Here is a 17895-nt window from a genome sequence, read left to right on the forward strand (position 1 = left end):
GCTACAGCATCTCAACATGAAAACAAAAGGCATGGGCATGATGTACAGGTAAAGCATAACAAAACATGAACACTGAGCTATCTCCAGAAATCACTAGAACATGCTCAAACACACATGGCAAGATTGCAAGTAATAACAATTCAGACTTTGCAGAAAATAACATCAGGTTGCAATGTTTAGAGCTATCAAACAACATGTTACAGGAACTTATCATGGCAAATAAAGGCATGGCATGAACCTACTAATTTCATAGATCAAAAGTCCTTTACTGACCATGAGCCAAAAAGCATCAGAAAATATGATGGCACCCATGTAAACCTAGCAAGTTATATTACAGATTCATACATGGCAGGAACAGAATTATGAAGGCATGTTGGTGAGCTTGTACCACTCACCACAGAGAAATACATGGCATGGCAAGACAACCAACGGTAAGAAGGCATGTTTATGAAACAAACCAAGGCAAGAACAAGTCTATAGCATGCAAGGATCAACTACAACAACCTTGGCAAAATTGAATAACATGTAAACAATCTGCCAGGAAACATTTTGAAGAAAATGTAGAGCACGAAAATGACATGCTAGACTACTCCATAATTGCAAACAAGGGCATTAATGGCTAGACAATAACCATATGTTCAAAACATCCTTACTGAAGTATCTCAAAATATACATGGATCTCTCTATAGCATCAAGTTTACATGGCATCAAAATAACAGCAGAACAGGGACTAAAATCAGCAACATCACGAAGCCTAGTTTACATGCTTGTGCTAGTCACCACATTGACCTCAAAAATACATGGTAAGCACCTCTGTAAAGAAGACATGGCATAGTTCAAAACACATGTAGACATCATCCTCATAGGATGCACACATCAATCATGGCAAAAATGACAAATGCACACATTCTGTTAAGAAACAGGAACTAACATTATGAAGCACTCTTGCAATGATAATTAAGGCATCAACATGAACTCAAATGAACATGATGCGACGGAATGAAATGATGTACTCGTTGAGACGAACAATTTGACATATTACACGCACAAAACGAAGCTACGGATGCAGAGATATCATGCGATAAACATGGCATGATAATGTCAAAATATTTCGGGACTTAGGCGATTTTTACCCCGCGAAAAACTGGACGGAGATGTTCCGGGACGAAGGGATCCAGGGGCTCGGGGCACATTTGGTTGCGAGGATGGGTGGATCTCATCCACCCTCACAGATCTGGTCGGAGAAGAACTCCGGCGAGCTGCGGGGCGACTCCGGCGAACTTCAGGCGGCGCGGATCCGGAGGCCGGCGACGCGGGCTACTCGGAGCCGGCGAGGAGGAGGCTGGCCGCGGCAGAGGAGGTCGGCGCGAGGCCGGGCGAAGGCAGAGAGGCGCCGGGAGGCAGCGCTCCGGCGAGGGCGCGGCTCCGGTGCGGCTCCGGCGGAGGTCGGCTCCGGCGCGAAGAGGAGGCGGTGCGAGTGGGATGCGGAGGCCCGAGGTGACGACGACGTGCGCGGAGGCGGCAGCGACGGGCGCGGAGGCGCCGGGCGGCGGACGGCGAGGTCGGCGCCGGCAGGCAACGGGCGCGGGCGGCGCCGGCGGCCTGCGCGGTCCGGCGAAGGGGCGACGGAGCGGGCGCTCGGGGAAGATGCGCGGGCTCCGGGCGCTCGAGCCAGCGGCGGCGGCAGACGGGCCGGGCGGGCCCGCGATGGGCTCGCCGGGCCTGCGGTGGCGGGGCGCAGAGCGGACACGTGGCGGCGGCGGAGTGGAGGAGAGGGGCGGCGGGGCGACGTGGCGCGCGGTGATAGGTCGGGCGACGTGGCTGGGCGGCGGTGGACGTGTCCGGCCGTCGGTGGACATGTCCGGCGGCGCGGAGGGGAAGTTTGCTAGGGTTTCATCTGCGAATTTGGACGGGAGGCACATATTTATAGCTAGAGGGAGCTACGAGAGTCCAAATGAGGAGCAGTTTTCGCCCACACGACCGTGATCGAACGACCGAGAGCATGGAGGGAAGTTAGATGGGTTTTGGGCCACTTAGGAAGGGGTGTTGGGCTGCAACACAGAGAGGGCTTTTACGGTTACCCGGTTAACCGTTGGAGTACCAAACGACCTCCAAATGACACGAAACTTGGCAGGCGGTCTACCGGTGCTATACCAAGGCCGCTTGGCAAGACTCGGGCCATTCTGAGAAAGTTTAACACCCGCACACGAAAACAAGGTCTGAGAGGGGCGATGGGCGCGCGCGAGAGGTCCGGACTCCGAATGGACAACGGAGAGAATCGGGAGAACCCGAACGGATGCAAGTTTTGAAAAACATGCGGATGAAATGCAGATGATGACATGATAAAATGCAACGCGTAAGCAAATGACATGGCAACACAACGAATAACTGGAAGACACCTGGCGCATCAAATCCGGGGCGTTACACATGTGGTGTAGGACATAGAATCGATCATTAAGAGAATCGTTCGGTTGCTGGATGCAGCAGAAGTCCGTCTTATGGCTGAAGGCGGCCCTGCCGCCCCTTCTCTTCTTGTCCCTAACCTCTCCACCCCTTGCTTGGTAGTAAAACATAGCACTATTGAGAACATTTTTGATGTGGGTGTAATCCTTTTTGTGAATGTTCTTCGACGAGTCCAAGTAAAGAGCGTGGGAGAATCGGGGGTAGAGGATGATGAGGACGGCGCGCCCGCCGCTGCGCAAAATAAGTACACCTCAAATTAATTAGCCTCCACCGTGCAAATGAGTTATTGAAATCGAAGGAAGGATAGCAGCGCGGATGACTTACACGGGATGATAAGGCACGTCGCCTCCTTGTCCTTATTGGCGAGCATGAAACTGACGATGTAATCCCTCGCGTATTCACGATGCTGTGCACAGACTCCCAAGAAGCCCTCGTGCATGTAGTACGGGTCAGTGACACAGATAAAACGTATCTGCTCAACCCCAATGATGTAGTTCATGTGCAAGGCATAAAGGCGGACAAACGTAAAATCCAGCTTCTTCACGTGAAACATGTCGAATATGTAATCGAATCGTAGGAAGAACTTATCCGCGAGGAAGCCGTCGACGTACGACATTTGCCGCAGAACGTTAACCACATAGAGTGGGTATCCTGGATCTTTCGAGGCGATGAGGCCTTTCTCTACCCGCAGCACATCGTCATGAAGTCTCCTTAGATCGCCGAATCTGGCCTGTAGCGTTGTTTCAGGTAGGATTGGTCGACCGGGGATATGCCATTTATCCGCATCGGGGATATCTACACGGTCCTGAAGCCGAGGCTGCTGAGGCAGCTGGATCATAGAATCAACTTTTTTGCCTTTCCTCGCTCTCTTCCTATACTTCTTTACCACTGGATGGTCGTCAATAATACGTTGAGACGGTAATTCAGGCACCGACTCATGACGCTCAAACCCTGAGGAGGCGCCAGTATAGACATACTGTTCAGCGCCATCGTCATCCTCATCCTCATCCATGGCGACGTCATCAGCGACTAATGGAGCCACCTGCTTACCCCGTCTGCTATGACCCAACCCGACGCCCGATGCTAATTGGGTAGGTGGGGTGTTGATGTTCATACCTTGCTGAGGCTGCGTGCTCGTGGGTGTGCTCCCGGCCGCCTCCAGATGAAGCAGACTCTTTGGCCACAACAGGACCCACCCATTGCAACAATCACCAAGCCGCCGCGGGGTCTCGTCGTCATCCCCCACTAGTATTAGAGGAGGCAAATTCTCGTGGCCCGGTTTGACACTGGCCACGAAAACCTTGAAGACGTTCGGGGGGATCGACCGGCTGTGGAACAATGGTTCCTTCGGCTCCATTATCGTCCCCTTCCCCACGTCCACCTTCTATTCGCCGATGGTGTATAATATGGTGCACGGGGTTTCGTCGGCTTGCAAAGAAAAGTTTGCGACGTGAGACATCCGAAAGGCAACGAAAATGGGAGATTATACATTTATATTGAAGGGGGCCGGTGTGACAGATACCGTGAGGGCGTCGAGCTCAGCCAAAGAGGAGCACCACCGAGCACGTCTGGTGTGGGAGCCGGTGCGGGAGCAGGTGCGGGAGCCGGTGCGGGAGCAGGTACGGGAGCCGATGCGGGAGCAGGTGCTCCCAAGAAGTCAGCAAGGGGAAAGTCCTCTGCATTTTTTTTCTAGATTTTGCCTTGTCCAAGTGTAAACGCCCGTCACCAAGGAAGTAGATATATCTGCAATCGCCTGTTTTGCGGCAGCTACCGCTGTTGCGACTGTCTGAGATGATTTCTTGTCAACCGCAATCTCAACCTTCTTGTCAATGCTTTCTTCAGTTAACCTCCGTCTTTCCTTTCTCTCCTCTGTGGTCTCACGGTAGTACTTCTTCCACATGGCGCCGTCTCCGACACCGTGCACGCGTCCATACGACGGTCGAGTATCCACCGGTTGTTGTTTCAATATGTTCAACGCCCGGTTGAATGGAGTGTCCCACTTGGGCCTCGCCAATGCCTCAGACAGCGAGTCGCTTTCGACCGCAATCCGGTGCTGCTCTCTCTGCAAAAGGCACAAGGATCGTTTACAAATATGACTAACGTGTGCAGTCGAATTGATCAAAATTAAAATTACCAGCAGTCTCATGAACTCTGTAATGACTGGTGTTGTCTCGTAAACCTTCTTCACTGGGTCCCAACGCTGTCGGGCCCTCAGGATGTCACGCTCCTGCGGGATGGTGAAATCGGCCAAGGGGTCTGGGATGCCCAGACTCGCGGCTTCCGCGTCCTCCTTGGCCCATTTGGACCTCTTTCCGCCGTAACCACGGCTTCCGAGGTGGTGGCTCCCAATGTTCCTCTTTTGAAGCCCCTTGATGTACTTAGACTTTTTTTTGGCAGCTTCGGCCTCGCAAGCCTCTTTGAATATTTGAAACTGCTCTTCCGTGATTGTCGGATTATCCTTTACAATCTCGGAGTAGGGTTCCCCCTCGTTGATGTTTGCTTTCACTCAATTTTTCCAGGCGGCCAACGCGTAGTTAAACTTGGTCATGGCGTGTTTGTTTATCTTCTTCATTGTCGGGTCCTTGTCTGGATCTTCATAATCCTTCTCATTCCGGCCCGGCAACAAGAATATCGGGTGAAACTTCTTTAGGAGGGAGCTCCTCATATTTTCTATCTTCTTTAGTTTCTCATCGTTGATGGTGGCGGTTGTCCGTATAATGCAGCCTATTTGATTGCCGTAGCACGCGCGCGCTTCCTCGGGCGCCTTTGGCTCAAAATTGCCGTCGTCCACCTCCATGACCACCAGTCTAGTAGTCCTGAGTTTGTTAGGAAGTTGTTGCCTCTTTGCTTTCGGTTCTACACCGGCTCCGCTCCCCGAGGCAGCACCGGTCTCAGCGCCGGTCTCGATGCCAGTCTGAATCTCAGCGCCGGTCTCGGTCTCAGCACCAGTCTGCGTGTCGGTCGCAGTCCCCGATGCCACCGGTGGGCCCAGCAACAACATCTGTTGATCGTCGGTAAGGCTAAAAAATTCGTCTGCCTCCCGGTAGATGTCGTCGCAATCACCAGAACCCTATTCTTCATCGTTGCTAGCCAGGTTTCCTATGATTAAATCTAGTCAATTAATTCTAGACCTAATAAAATGAATAATGACATAAAAAAGGACTATTGTTTTGCAGGAATGTTGACTCCTTCCTGGTGCGGCAAATTCCGGGCACTCGATATGTCCTAGTTTGTAGCACAAGGCATGCCGAAATTCACGGAAAATTTCAGCAAATGAATCAACATTCCGGCAAAACATAGGCCACTTAGCATCATTCCCTGGAAACAGTGTTCAAATATTCCTCTTCGACACCGCAACACATGTCCAAATATACACGAGCAACCACATGTCCAAATTTCACAAGCTAATTCAAAAACAAAATGTAGAAGAAAATTCATTTAACTACTAATAGAACAAAATTCAGTTAACTTTAGTGCTCTATAATTATGAAAAGAAAAAAATTCAGTTAACTACTAATTTCATTCATTTAGGTTATTCATTTAACATCACATAATTAACCTACTGTACCACTACTACTAGCAGCACTACTAACCTAATTAACCTAGCAAAACTCTAGTGCCCTAACTGAAAAATATCTAATTAACATATACTAGTACCACTATTGCCCTAACCTAATTAACATCTACTAGTATCACTATATACTATACAAGCAGCATCTACCCTAATTAAACCCTACTTCCCTAACTAACTTTTGTTGTAAACCAAATTTTTTGCTCTAAACTAATTTTTGCTCTAACATCTACTACTTAACATCCTTTGCTCTAAACTAAATTTTTTGCTATAAACAAACTTTTGCTCTACTAATTTTTTCTCTAAAATTTAGAGAGAGAGAGGAGTGGGGGAGGGGTGGGGGACTTACAGAGAGGGGAGAGACGATGGCGGGGAGGTGCTCGGTGACGGAGGCAGGGGCGGAGAGGGCGGGCTCGAGCACGGGCAACGGCGGTCCTGGGCGGGCTCGGGCGGTGGTGAGGTGGAGGGCGTGGACGGTGACGTCGAGGGCGGCCTCGATCGGGCGGCGACGGTGAGGCTGAGGGCGGCCTCGGGCGGCGGCGGTGAGGATGACGACGGCCTCGGGGGGAGACGGTGAGGTTGCAGGCGTCCACGCCGGCAGGAGACGGCGGCGAAGTGGGGCGACGGCGAATTGGGGAGACGGCGGCGAGGGCGAGGGATTTGGGGAAGAAGTGTGGCGGCCAAGGGGCGGGGGGGGGGGGGAACCGCTGTTTAAGTGAAACGTAACGGTAGCGCATTTTCGAAAACGCTCTATAGCTAAGTTATCTACAGCGCGTTTTTGGAAACGCGCTACTGATATTCCTTTCTCCTTTTTTCCCTTTTTCTTTTATTTTTCTTTACATTTTATTTTTTTCCTTTCTCCTTTTTCTATTTCTTTCATTTTCATTTACTTTTCTACTTGTTTTTCACTTTACTTTATTTCCGTTAGCAGTAGCGCCTTACACGTAAGCGCGCTACAGCTAAGGAGAGTAGCAGTAGCGCCGGGCCAGTATAGGCGCTACTGCTAGGTTGGGCTAGCCATGTGCGCCCAGTTCAAACATAGCAGTAGCGCTTTTTGCTAGTACGCGCTACTGCTAAAGTCATAGCAGTAGCGCGGTTATTTTACACGTGCTGCTACTAAGTAGCAGTAGCGTTTGATTTTATACAGCGCTACTGGTAACATTCTGTGTATAAGGTTTTCCCTAATAGTGACAGCCTCAGAGACACGAGGTTGTACACATTCTAGAAATTCATCCATTGGACAATACCCTTGCGATTGGTACAATGCCTCATAGAAACTCATTGTTTCCTATTTTACCTCCCCTGGGTCGTTGCATATCTAGTCGTCAGCTCTCCTCAGAGATGTTATTCGGTTTATGTGCTTGCGATGGGGAGCCTGGGCCTGGAAGTATTCAATGTTCCGGTCATCCTCCTTAAGCCATGTCACGCGGGATCGCTGCTTAAGCCATATTTCCTCCTGCCGAAGGGCTTCTCGTAGCTGTGATTCAACCGCTTTCTCTTCCTCCATTGGTCCGCGGCCCAACGAGGCACGTCGTAGACGATCAAGACACTGCTGGAGCTTGCCTACTTTTTTACTAAGTTTCCAAACTCATGACGACCCCAGGAGCCCAAGTCATTCTGGACCACCGAGAGAGCATCGACAAGACCTTGCAGTCCACCTTGCCCAGCTCATGTCCGCCACAGTCTCCTGACCATGTCATCATAGTCAGGATGAGATTGCCATACATTTTCATATCGGAAGGATCACTGTGCACGTGACCATCCCGGTTCCATAGTGGCCTTTAATTCCATGTGTACGAAGCAATCATCAGATTCAACACTGCTGATATGCTTGACCCTTGAGAATTCGAACAAATCAAGAAACCTTTGTTTGACAAGACCTCAATCCAATCTAGCCCTGATGTTCCGTTCTCCTTGTTGTTTATTGTCCCATGTGAAAGGGACTCCACGCCACTGAAGCTCCTAGAGTGCACAGTCCGCTGCCATATCCTGGAAAGCACGCATTTGCCCCTCCGGTCTTGAATTAATCCCAAACTGCTCGTCCATCCGAAGAATTTTGTTGAAATCTCCCATGCATATCCATGCTTCATGCAGGACAGCAAATAAAGTGCACATCAAGAGCCAGCTATGGTGTCTATTTCCCACCCATGGCTCGCCATAGAAGTCGGTGAAACGCCAAAATTTATTTCCTTGTCTCACGGTTACATCTATGGGAAGCACTATACTTTTGCAGATTTACATTGACATCACTTGACCAAAAGAGGCCAATACCTCCACTAAGCCCGTCGCTATTGACGGCAAAACAGCCTGAAAAACCTAGTGTATGCTTCAGATCCTCAACTCTCTTGCCCCTGATCTTCGTCTCCATGACAAATAATAGGGCGGGCCCTTCTTTCTTCATAAGGTTGCAAAGCTCTCGAACTGTCAGGGGTTCCCAAGCCCCCGATTGTTCCAAGACAAGGTACTCATTGGTTCGAGCATGGCTGACTAGCGGCCGCTGCCGAAGATTCAGATGATGGGGGGTGGGCTTCTTTTTCTTTTGTTCCCTCTCGGGAAAGCCCTCCTTGAGGTCTCCCGTTTCTGACTGTTACAGTGGGCGTCACCGCCCTGACGTCTTGATCCATGTGTGCCTCCCCATGTTCAGTAATGGCAAGCTGTGTGGGTAGCACCTTGCGGTGGACTTGAGTGGACTAAGGCCCCCTTTGCACTTATTTTGTTGGTTATTCTTAACCGGGGAGTTAACCTCCGTACCTCTCTGCTACTTGGTGTTGGACGAACGCGACTCACGTGTGTTGTGCTGTGAGTCTTGTTTCTCCTTTGTCGTATGCTCTCCCGAATTTGCTTTCTTTCTATCATCTGGCGCCCGGAGGCTAGGTTTGAAGGGTAGACCCCCCTTCTCATCTCGAGTCCTTGGTGTAACAAGAATAAATCTGAGTGTCCCAAGCGGCCACAAGAGAAGCAAAAGTGCAGGATATTTTCATATTGAATGTCATAACAGTCCGTTCTTTGCCTCTTGGCCGACTCAATCAAGATCCATCTATGTAGGGGTTTTTGCACTGCAATGGTGACTCGAGCTCTAAGAAATCCCCCTACGGGATCAATCTCCACCGCGGTGGCCTTATGATCAATTTGTTTCGCAATGGCCAGGCCCATGTATTATTCTTCAGGTTGTAAGGGAGATTTACAACCCTAGCCCACACCATCAGCCGATCAAATTTGAGTTCTGATGGTTGCATGTGTGATTCGATGTCCTCAAGAATCACTGTGTGTTTGTTGATGTGCCACGGGGATCCCTCCCAGATGCGATCCCGATCTCTCTTGGATTCAAACTCCGCAGCGAACATATTTTTCACTAATGGCCGAAAAGCCAAGCCCCTAGGGTTACCCCATGCTGGACGAAGGGCGTTGGATATGGTCTAGATGTGGAATAGATTCCGGTACATGACCTTGCCCGCCAGTAGCCACTTGGGTGCTGCACCGTCGTCCGTGTCGTCGATCACCAGAGGCATTGCCTCCTCTTCAGAGATGTCGAGCTTGCCGAGCGCCTCTTCCATCTGCGCCCGAGCTGAGCGCGGAGAGAGAGAGAGAGAGAGAGAGAGAGAGAGAGAGAGAGAGAGAGAGAGAGAGAGAGAGAGAGAGAGAGAGAGAGACGCTTCCTTGCTTCCCTTCACCCGCACCTGGTGTCACCATCGTCAACGAAATCACGCGAGCGCCCTGCCGATGAGATCAGCGGGCGCCGTTAGAGTCGTCTAGTCCTAGTCGCCGTAAGGGTTTAGGGATTCGGGAGAAGTTCTCTTTGGCGAAGACGAGCACCGCCGCTTTGTGTCAGCCCCGCTTGGATGGCCGATTTTGCTTTTCGCGTGTACTAAGATACGGTTCTTAGTAGCCACTAGCGAAATCCCACCGGATAAAATAAGGATCCCTATAGACGATTATTTCTTTATGAGTGTAAACGGAAAAAAATGAACGTTTTGGAAGTGCGTTTTTCCAGCTGGAGGGGAAAACCATTTGGAACCATATTTTACGTTGGTTTTGGCCTAAAATCGCCATCCAAGCGGATCCTTATTGTAAGATCAAGTTCCTATGTACTTACTCAGTGGTATAACCACATTTTATTCTGAAGTAACGTGATCATGACATAAAACATATATGCACGGAAGAATGCGATTGTGATGATAAGTGATTAAAAAAACATAGTACTTAAGAGCAGAGGTAGTTTCAAAGCTACATAACCTTTGGATTTATTCTTTGATGATCGTTTTTTGGTTGTAGAAGTAAATAATGTTGTGCCCCTAAAAAAGAATATTGGGAAAAGGGAGGCATGATCCGAAAAGTGACTGCAGAGGCCGAGCACCATTGAGCTCTTTATTTTTTTTCAGCGAAATACTTTTTTCATACCTTAAAAAATCTTTAAAAAAGTATACATGTACGGAATTTCATGAACATATATATATATATATATATATATATATATATATATATATGCGCATATGTAATGTACACAAAAAAGACAAATACACATATTAAAATGGACTTTTTCTTTGTTGTATTTGGTTTAGATATTTGTTTTTTTCGTGTAGCATGCAAATAATCAAATTAGTTGATCAAATTTTACATATTTGAATAATATAGATATGTATTTGTCGGAATTTTTTTGACATTTTTTGAAACTTTCATTTTTTTTAAGTGCTTCATGGAGCTCGGTTTTTGCAACGCCATTCTCGGCGTCCATTGTTTCTCACTTCTTGCCCGGCCAGCGGCGTCTTCCCGACGCGACGCGACTAGGTCAAGTGGCGCGCGACTTCCATGCGTCCAATGGATACCCGGTCCGATGCGATGCGCCCCATGGAGGCGTGGCGTGTTTATTGTCACACAAGGTAGTGGGATTGTGTAAACTCGGCATGCACAAAGGTATTCGTCGCCATCGCGTGTTGCTGGACTACCTGTCGATGAGTATGTGTGACAAACATACAGAGCATCTATCTACGTATTCGGAGGAATAACCATAGTAGACTATCGTGATCATGGCATAATGAACTACACGCGGATGATCGGAACATAGAGTACTTACTTATCGAAAAGATCATATCTATTATGAAATTTCACCGAAAGTTCCAAGCATCTCAAATATAATAATATTAATAAAAATTACAACGAGATTTCCAGACCGCCGAACGACCAATAACAAAACGAGCCGTCAACGCACCGCTGTCGCCGCTCCTCTCCTGGAGCAGGCTTGACCTTGTCGATGATGGCCAAAAATTCTTTATGCACGTGCCCTTAGATCAACGCCCTAGAGCCGCAATCGTCGTCGTTGAACCCTTGCATAGATATAAAACATGTGACACCAAATCTCATCACATGACAAAAAACTCCAACCTCAAGGCCTCAAGGAGATGACATGAATCTATATTAGAGTTCCGTCGAGTACGTCCAAACGGACGAACTGACGTAGGATCAAAACTCGAAAGACAAACTCAAAGAAAAAGCGTCACTATCCACCCGAGCACCGCACCTACGAGGACTAAAAAATCCTAACCTAAACTACTAACCGGAGTGGAGACACTGGGATTCTACTTCCCGCCACTTGGCGGCAGGTAGAGGAGAGGAACCCTTGGGCTTGCCGATGAAGTCCGCAGTGACAAGTTTGCCCCAGCTGCCTAGGATTAAAGAATTAAACGAGAGAAAGTCCCGTAGCCCATCACAATAGAATCCTTGTGATTTTTTTCTCACCAGTGTTTTAGTTTTGAACACTGTAATGGAGAAGCGAGTAAGGTCGCTCATGAACTTGCTAGTTTGGCTAGATTTTTCTTGTCTAAGGATTTGTTCGAGGAGCCTTTAAGCAAAATTGCATCTCTTCTACGCGTGGTTTTTTTTACGTGTACACGAGGCGTACACAAACTGCCCCCGCGTTGCTCCGCTTGGGGCGACACGGAGGCGACGAAACGCTAGCCGCCGGTCCTCCTTTTCCCATCCTCCCCCTCGTCGCCGCCCAAAGGCCTCTGGCGAAGCCCGCGTGGTCGCCCAGGACGGCGGCGGCGAGGATCTGGCTGCTTCACTTCGCGCGAGGGCTTAGGGCGCCGAGGCGGCGGCCTCGTGTGCTGCAGCGGTGCTGTTTTCTGCGGCGAGCAGCGCCGTGGGTTTGCCCCCGTCTCCTCGGTCACGAGGGCGGCTAGTGACGGCGGGCGCTGTCGCAGGTGGCAGCGGGGGGCCGGCCTCCTTCCTCAGATCTGAAGGCTGCTTCCCTTCCCCTCCAAGCGCTCCTCCCCGCCTGATCTGATCGCCGGTGGCCTCTGGACGCCGGATCCATTGAAGGTGGGATGCCTGGAGTTGCGGAATTGGATAGGGAGAAATCCTTAGCTGGTTCTCCAGCCACGACGGAGGCGACACCGCAGGTGTCGTTCTTCTCCTCGGAGTCGTCGTCGAGGGTTGTTCCCTCTCCCTCCTACTCCATTACCCGGGTGAAAACCCTAGTCTTGTCAAGACTGGATGGCAACGGCGCAACATGCGTCGGCACCTTCTTGAATGTGCTGTCTTGGGTATGATAGGAGAGTGCAGAGGTGTTGCGAGGTGGTTGTTGGGTTGGCTACGTCATCAGCGAGGGAAGTGTACACGAACTCGAGGGACCAGTGGACGACATCATTGCTGGAGCATTGCTTCATCTGACACACTGATGGCAGCGGATCTCAGTGGCGTGGGGCAGTGGAGATCCGGCGTTCGATGCGTGGAGATGGACTCGCGCAGGAGGAGGACGCTGTTTGGCTGCATGGTGGCGTCGATGGTAGAGAGGCCTGGCAAGGTTGATGCGTCAGTATCTGCTCTGAAGATGGCTCGGTCGAAGATGGTGGCGACGACACAAGAGAGTGCGTCAGACCGGTTTGTGTCCCAAACCCTGTATGTGGCTTGGTTGGGCCCTCCGGCTTTTGATGTTAGGCTTAGATGCGATGTCTGTTTGGTATTAGGCTCGGACATTTGGCACCCCGTCATCAAGGGGTTAGTAGTAGCGACATGTGTGTTGCCAAGATGGTGACTTCGGGCTAACTGATGTATTACTTTGTAAGGTCTCTATGAATAATTAATAAAATGGCTGCATGCATCATTCAGATGCAGAGGCCGGGGTATATCCTCCTTTTCCAAAAAATTATGATGTAATTGTTATTTCAAATTAATAAAGCATGTTAAAAGCAGAATCTCAGTGTAAACCAACGCTAATTTTGAACTATATGTGGGGACATGACGATGGCACGGAGGGCTTGTAGGAGAGAGGGCCTGTTAATCAACCCAACCAAAAAGATTTGGCGGGATCCGACAGCAACGTCGTAGGACATGACGGGCCACTACTAGGAAAAAGCTTATACACAGAATCTTAGCAGCAGCGAGTTTTAAATTAAGGCGCTACTGCTACTTACTAGTAGCGCACTATATTGACTCGCGCTACTAGTTAATATTACTCGTAGCGCGTGGATAAAAAACACACGCTACTAGTAAATATCCCCAATCGTGTTCTGCGGATATGTCATAGTAGTAGCGTGGGTTTGCTGGGCCGCGCTAGTAATAGAAACATAGTCGTAGCGCTGGTCACGAAAAGCGCTACAACTAATCCAGCCCAGCCAGCCCAACGAGACAACCAACCTAGCCTAGCGAACAACCACCATCGCTAGCTCTCTCATTTTCTCCTCTTCCTTCCGCGAACACTCGCCGCCGCCACCAACGCCGGGCGATTCCGACTACTTCCGGCGGACATTGCCGGAACTGCACACCCACGAGCTCTCACGATGGTTCTTCCTTCCCTTCGAGCAGATCCGCTCCTCGTGGCGGCAAGCGCTCGCGCGCGACCCCTCCCCGCGGCTAGGGTTTCGGCTGCCTCCAACTCCGATGTGGTGCGATCTCCTCTCCCCTTGATTCATGCCCTCTCCTCTCCCCTTCTTTCTTCTCTCTTAACCCCCTCACTTATTTCTTCGGTTCGGTGCAGCAACCACCCTCCTCCATGGACGAGGACGACCACCACGGCAGACACATGGTCGAGTTCGTCGTCGCCTACTCCGGTGCGGTGCTGGACCAAGGACCTCCGCCTCAACAGATCCTAGCTTGGGTAAGCACCCCCATCCCCATGGCCGTTTCACTTTCTTCCTCTGCCCCTCTTCTCTGTTCTTCCATGAATCCTCTGGTTTCAGTTAATTAGCAGCACAACCACAGCCACACAAAGGCGTAGGAGCGTTACTGCTTGTATAAAACTAAATCTCTATAATGTTTTTTGTTATGTTACCATGGCTACCAAAGAGTGTTTGTGTCTTCTATTTCTCAATATGATATGCTCACAAGTTTGTTGATACGTGCAGATTGGTGGTCTCTGACTTTGCAACAGATTTTATTGTGCAAATCGGTGAAGTCAGATTCTACTTGCACAAGGTCAGTGTGCTAGTATTTTCAGCAATTTTTGCTGAGGTCAACACTAAGCATTTATATTTGCTTCTACAAATAACTGCAAGGGTGGTGGAAGTAGATATGTGTTACATCCTGCAGCACGTAATTCTTCAGACACAGAATGTTCAACTGTCGGGGTCTCTTTGTCATGCCATCAAGAGTAGTAACATCATCAACATTTATGCTTCACGTCTGATTGCTGTTGGGTTGTCTCTTTCCAATCTACTGGACCCTGTTTCACACACAAAATATTTTCACTGCCAAGCTGATTATCAACACCACCTTAAAATATTTGTGATGGCCTAATAGACTGCGTTCGGCAACCTAACCAAACAAATCGAAGAATCATCCATTACATTTATGTTACCATTCTTCAGACTAAAAAAACCTTATAGCAACCATATGCTGCTTTGGTGTTACCACCATCCAAATTTTGTTCTTCAGATATGCAAAATTATTCATTGTTCATCGGTTGCTTAGGGGAACATGGTTACTTTGGTGAGTCATCTCTAGTGAATTAGGTGTTGAAAATGTTTTCTTATGTATGTTTCAGTGGGAAGTCCGATCATTTGCTGCTCAAAATCCGACAAATCGGAGGAGGAATGCGCGAGAAGCAATTCTATCATCAATGGCAAGGTTGGTCGTGTATTACTATTCTTTGAGTTTTCTTTGTTTCAACCATACAATTCATCTAGCATACGGTATCGTCGTTGCAACCTTTCAATTTGGTAACTTGGAAGTAGTTTATAGTTGCTATATTGTAAGTGTGTGACCTGAAAATAAGGTAGCAAATTACTATAGATACTACTTCAAAACCATGTACTCCTACTCAGTCTTTCTGTGTGTCATGTGTACTACCAACTTACTGATGTTTCTTTAATTCCCACAGTCTACAAAATTCATGCTTGCTACTGTATGTTTGTGCCCCTAGCTTGCATGTTGATGTTGTATGTGCATGGTGGTGGCCTCCTTCCTGTTGTTATTTGCTCCATATTGAGAATTGTTTTGTAAAAGATAATGAGATGGACGCAGTTAGGAGATGATGCTAGCAAGTTCAAACTCTCTTGAATGGATAGATCATAGTGCAGTTAGGAGAAGTGATGTTATGAATATGTTGTATGCAAGTTCAGTGTGTACTAGAAAAAGTTCAGCATTAAATTATATAGCAAATTCACTACACGGGGATTTGGCAAGCAGTTTTGTAAAAAAGTTTATGGCGATTTTCTCCGACATGATTTTGTGTGTGTATTTTGGCAGCTCAACAAGATGAACCATACAGGCGAGGAACCTCCCAGGCGCAGCAACTCCTCTGTCCAAGTTGAGCGCTGGGGAAAGTGGTCTGTTTAGGTTGATGGAAAGCTAGGGAAAGTACCCACCTTTCAATGATAGTTGTGTGCGTATGATATGGGATGTCGTGATTTCTTCATGTTCAGATGTTCACTATTGTATCTATGAATGCTTCAAGTGTTAAAGATGGTTCTGTGACTTGAGCTTATTTTTCATTGGACGTGTCTCTGATGGAAGCAATTGCATATAACTTTTATTTTTTTTAATTCGCAATTCCTTAGTAATAGCGTGGGAAACAACAACTCGCTACTAGTATTTAGGATAGCTGTAACGCATAGGAGAATCGCGCTATAGCTATTAGCAGTAGCGAGCTTCCGTTAAGCGCGCTGCTGCTACACTTGTGTAGCAGTAGCGCTGGTGAGCACGCGCTACTGCTACGTATTAGCTGTAGTGCCTTATTAGTGGCGCCGGTCCCCGCGCTACTGATACACCTAAAACCCGCGTTGCTGCTAGCCTTTTTCCTAGTAGTGGGTGTGGGCGACGCTTCGTGAGGCTGGCCCCAGTGGGTGTGGGGCTCCCTGAAGGAAATATGCCCTAGAGGCAATAATAAAGTTATTATTTATTTCCTTAATTCATGATAAATATTTATTATTCATGCTAGAATTGTATTAACCGGAAACTTAGTGCATGTGTGAATACATAGACAAAACATATAGTCCCTAGTATGCCTCTACTTGACTAGCTCGTTAATCAAAGATGCTTATGTTTCCTAACCATAGACATATATTGTCATTTGATGAAAGGGATCACATCATTAGGAGAATGATGTGATGGACATAACCCATATGTTAGCTTAGCATTATGATCGTGTTAGTTTCATTGCTACTACTTTCTTCATGACTTATATAGTTCCTCAGACTATGAGATTATACAACTCCCGAATACCGGAGGAACACTTTGTGTGCTACCAAACGTCACAACGTAAATGGGTGATTATAAAGGTGCTCGATAGGTGTCTCCGAAAGTGTTTGTTGGGTTGTCATAGATCAAGATTAGGATTTGTCACTCCGTGTTTCAGAGAGGTATCTCTGGGCCCTCTTGGTAATACTCATCACTATAAGCCTTGCAAGCATTGTGACCAATGAGTTAGTTGCGGGATGAAGTATTACGGAACGAGTAAAGAGACTTGCCGGTAATGAGATTGAACTAGGTATTGAGATACCAACGATCGAATCTCGGGCAAGTAACATACCAATGACAGAGGGAACAACGCATGTTGTTATGCGGTTTGATCGATAAAGATCTTCATAGAATATGTAGGAACCAATATGAGCATCCAGGTTCCGCTATTGGTTATTGACCGAAGACGTGTCTCGGTCATATCTACATAGTTCTCGAACCCATAGACGCACACTTAACGTTCGATGCTGATTGATATTATGAGTTTATGTGATATGTTTTATCGAAGATTGTTCGGAGTCTCGGATGTGATCACGGACACGACGAGGAGTCTCGAAATGGTCGAGACATAAAGATTGATATATTTGACGACTATATTCGGACACCGGAAGTGTTCCGAAGAAGTTTCGGATAAAATCGGAGTGCCGGAGGGTTACCAGAACCCCTCGGGGAACTAATGGTCCTCGATGGGCCCTAGTGGAGAGAGGGGCCGGCCAAGGCAGGCCACGTGCCCCTCCCGCTGAGTCCGAATAGGACAAGGAAGGGGGGGGGGACGCCCCCCCTTGCCTTCCCTCTCTCCCTCTCATTCCTTCCCCCTCTCTTCCCCTTATTGGAAACCTACTGGGAATAGGATTCCTAGTAGGAATCCTACTTGGGGCGTGCCCTTGGGGCCGGCCGGCCTCCCCCTTGCTCCTTTATATACGGGGGCATGGGGGCACCCTAGAACACACAAGTTGACAATTATTTCAGCCATGTGCGGTGCCCCCCCTCCAAAGTTACACACCTCGGTCATATCGTCATAGTGCATAGGTGAAGCCCTGCGCCGGTAACTTCATCATCAACGTCACCATGCCGTCGTGCTGACGAAACTCTTTCTTGGCCTCAACTGGATCAAGAGTACGAGGGACATCATCAAGCTGAACGTGTGCTGAACGCGGAGGTGCCGTACGTTCGGTGCTTGGATCGGTTGG

The 17895-nt window shown here is 48.5% G+C and overlaps 1 long non-coding RNA gene across 1 annotated transcript; it reads left to right on the forward strand.

The window, feature by feature from the left end:
- Positions 1-14000: 14000 nt before the first annotated feature.
- LOC123133838 (uncharacterized) lies at positions 14001-15086 on the forward strand. The gene is made up of 3 exons (XR_006465406.1): positions 14001-14126; positions 14374-14443; positions 15012-15086. It is a non-coding gene; the product is annotated as an uncharacterized lncRNA (long non-coding RNA).
- The last annotated feature ends 2809 nt before the right edge of the window (positions 15087-17895 follow it).

Source organism: Triticum aestivum, chromosome 6B (assembly GCF_018294505.1).
Source record: "Triticum aestivum cultivar Chinese Spring chromosome 6B, IWGSC CS RefSeq v2.1, whole genome shotgun sequence".
NCBI classification, from domain to species: Eukaryota; Viridiplantae; Streptophyta; class Magnoliopsida; order Poales; family Poaceae; genus Triticum; species Triticum aestivum.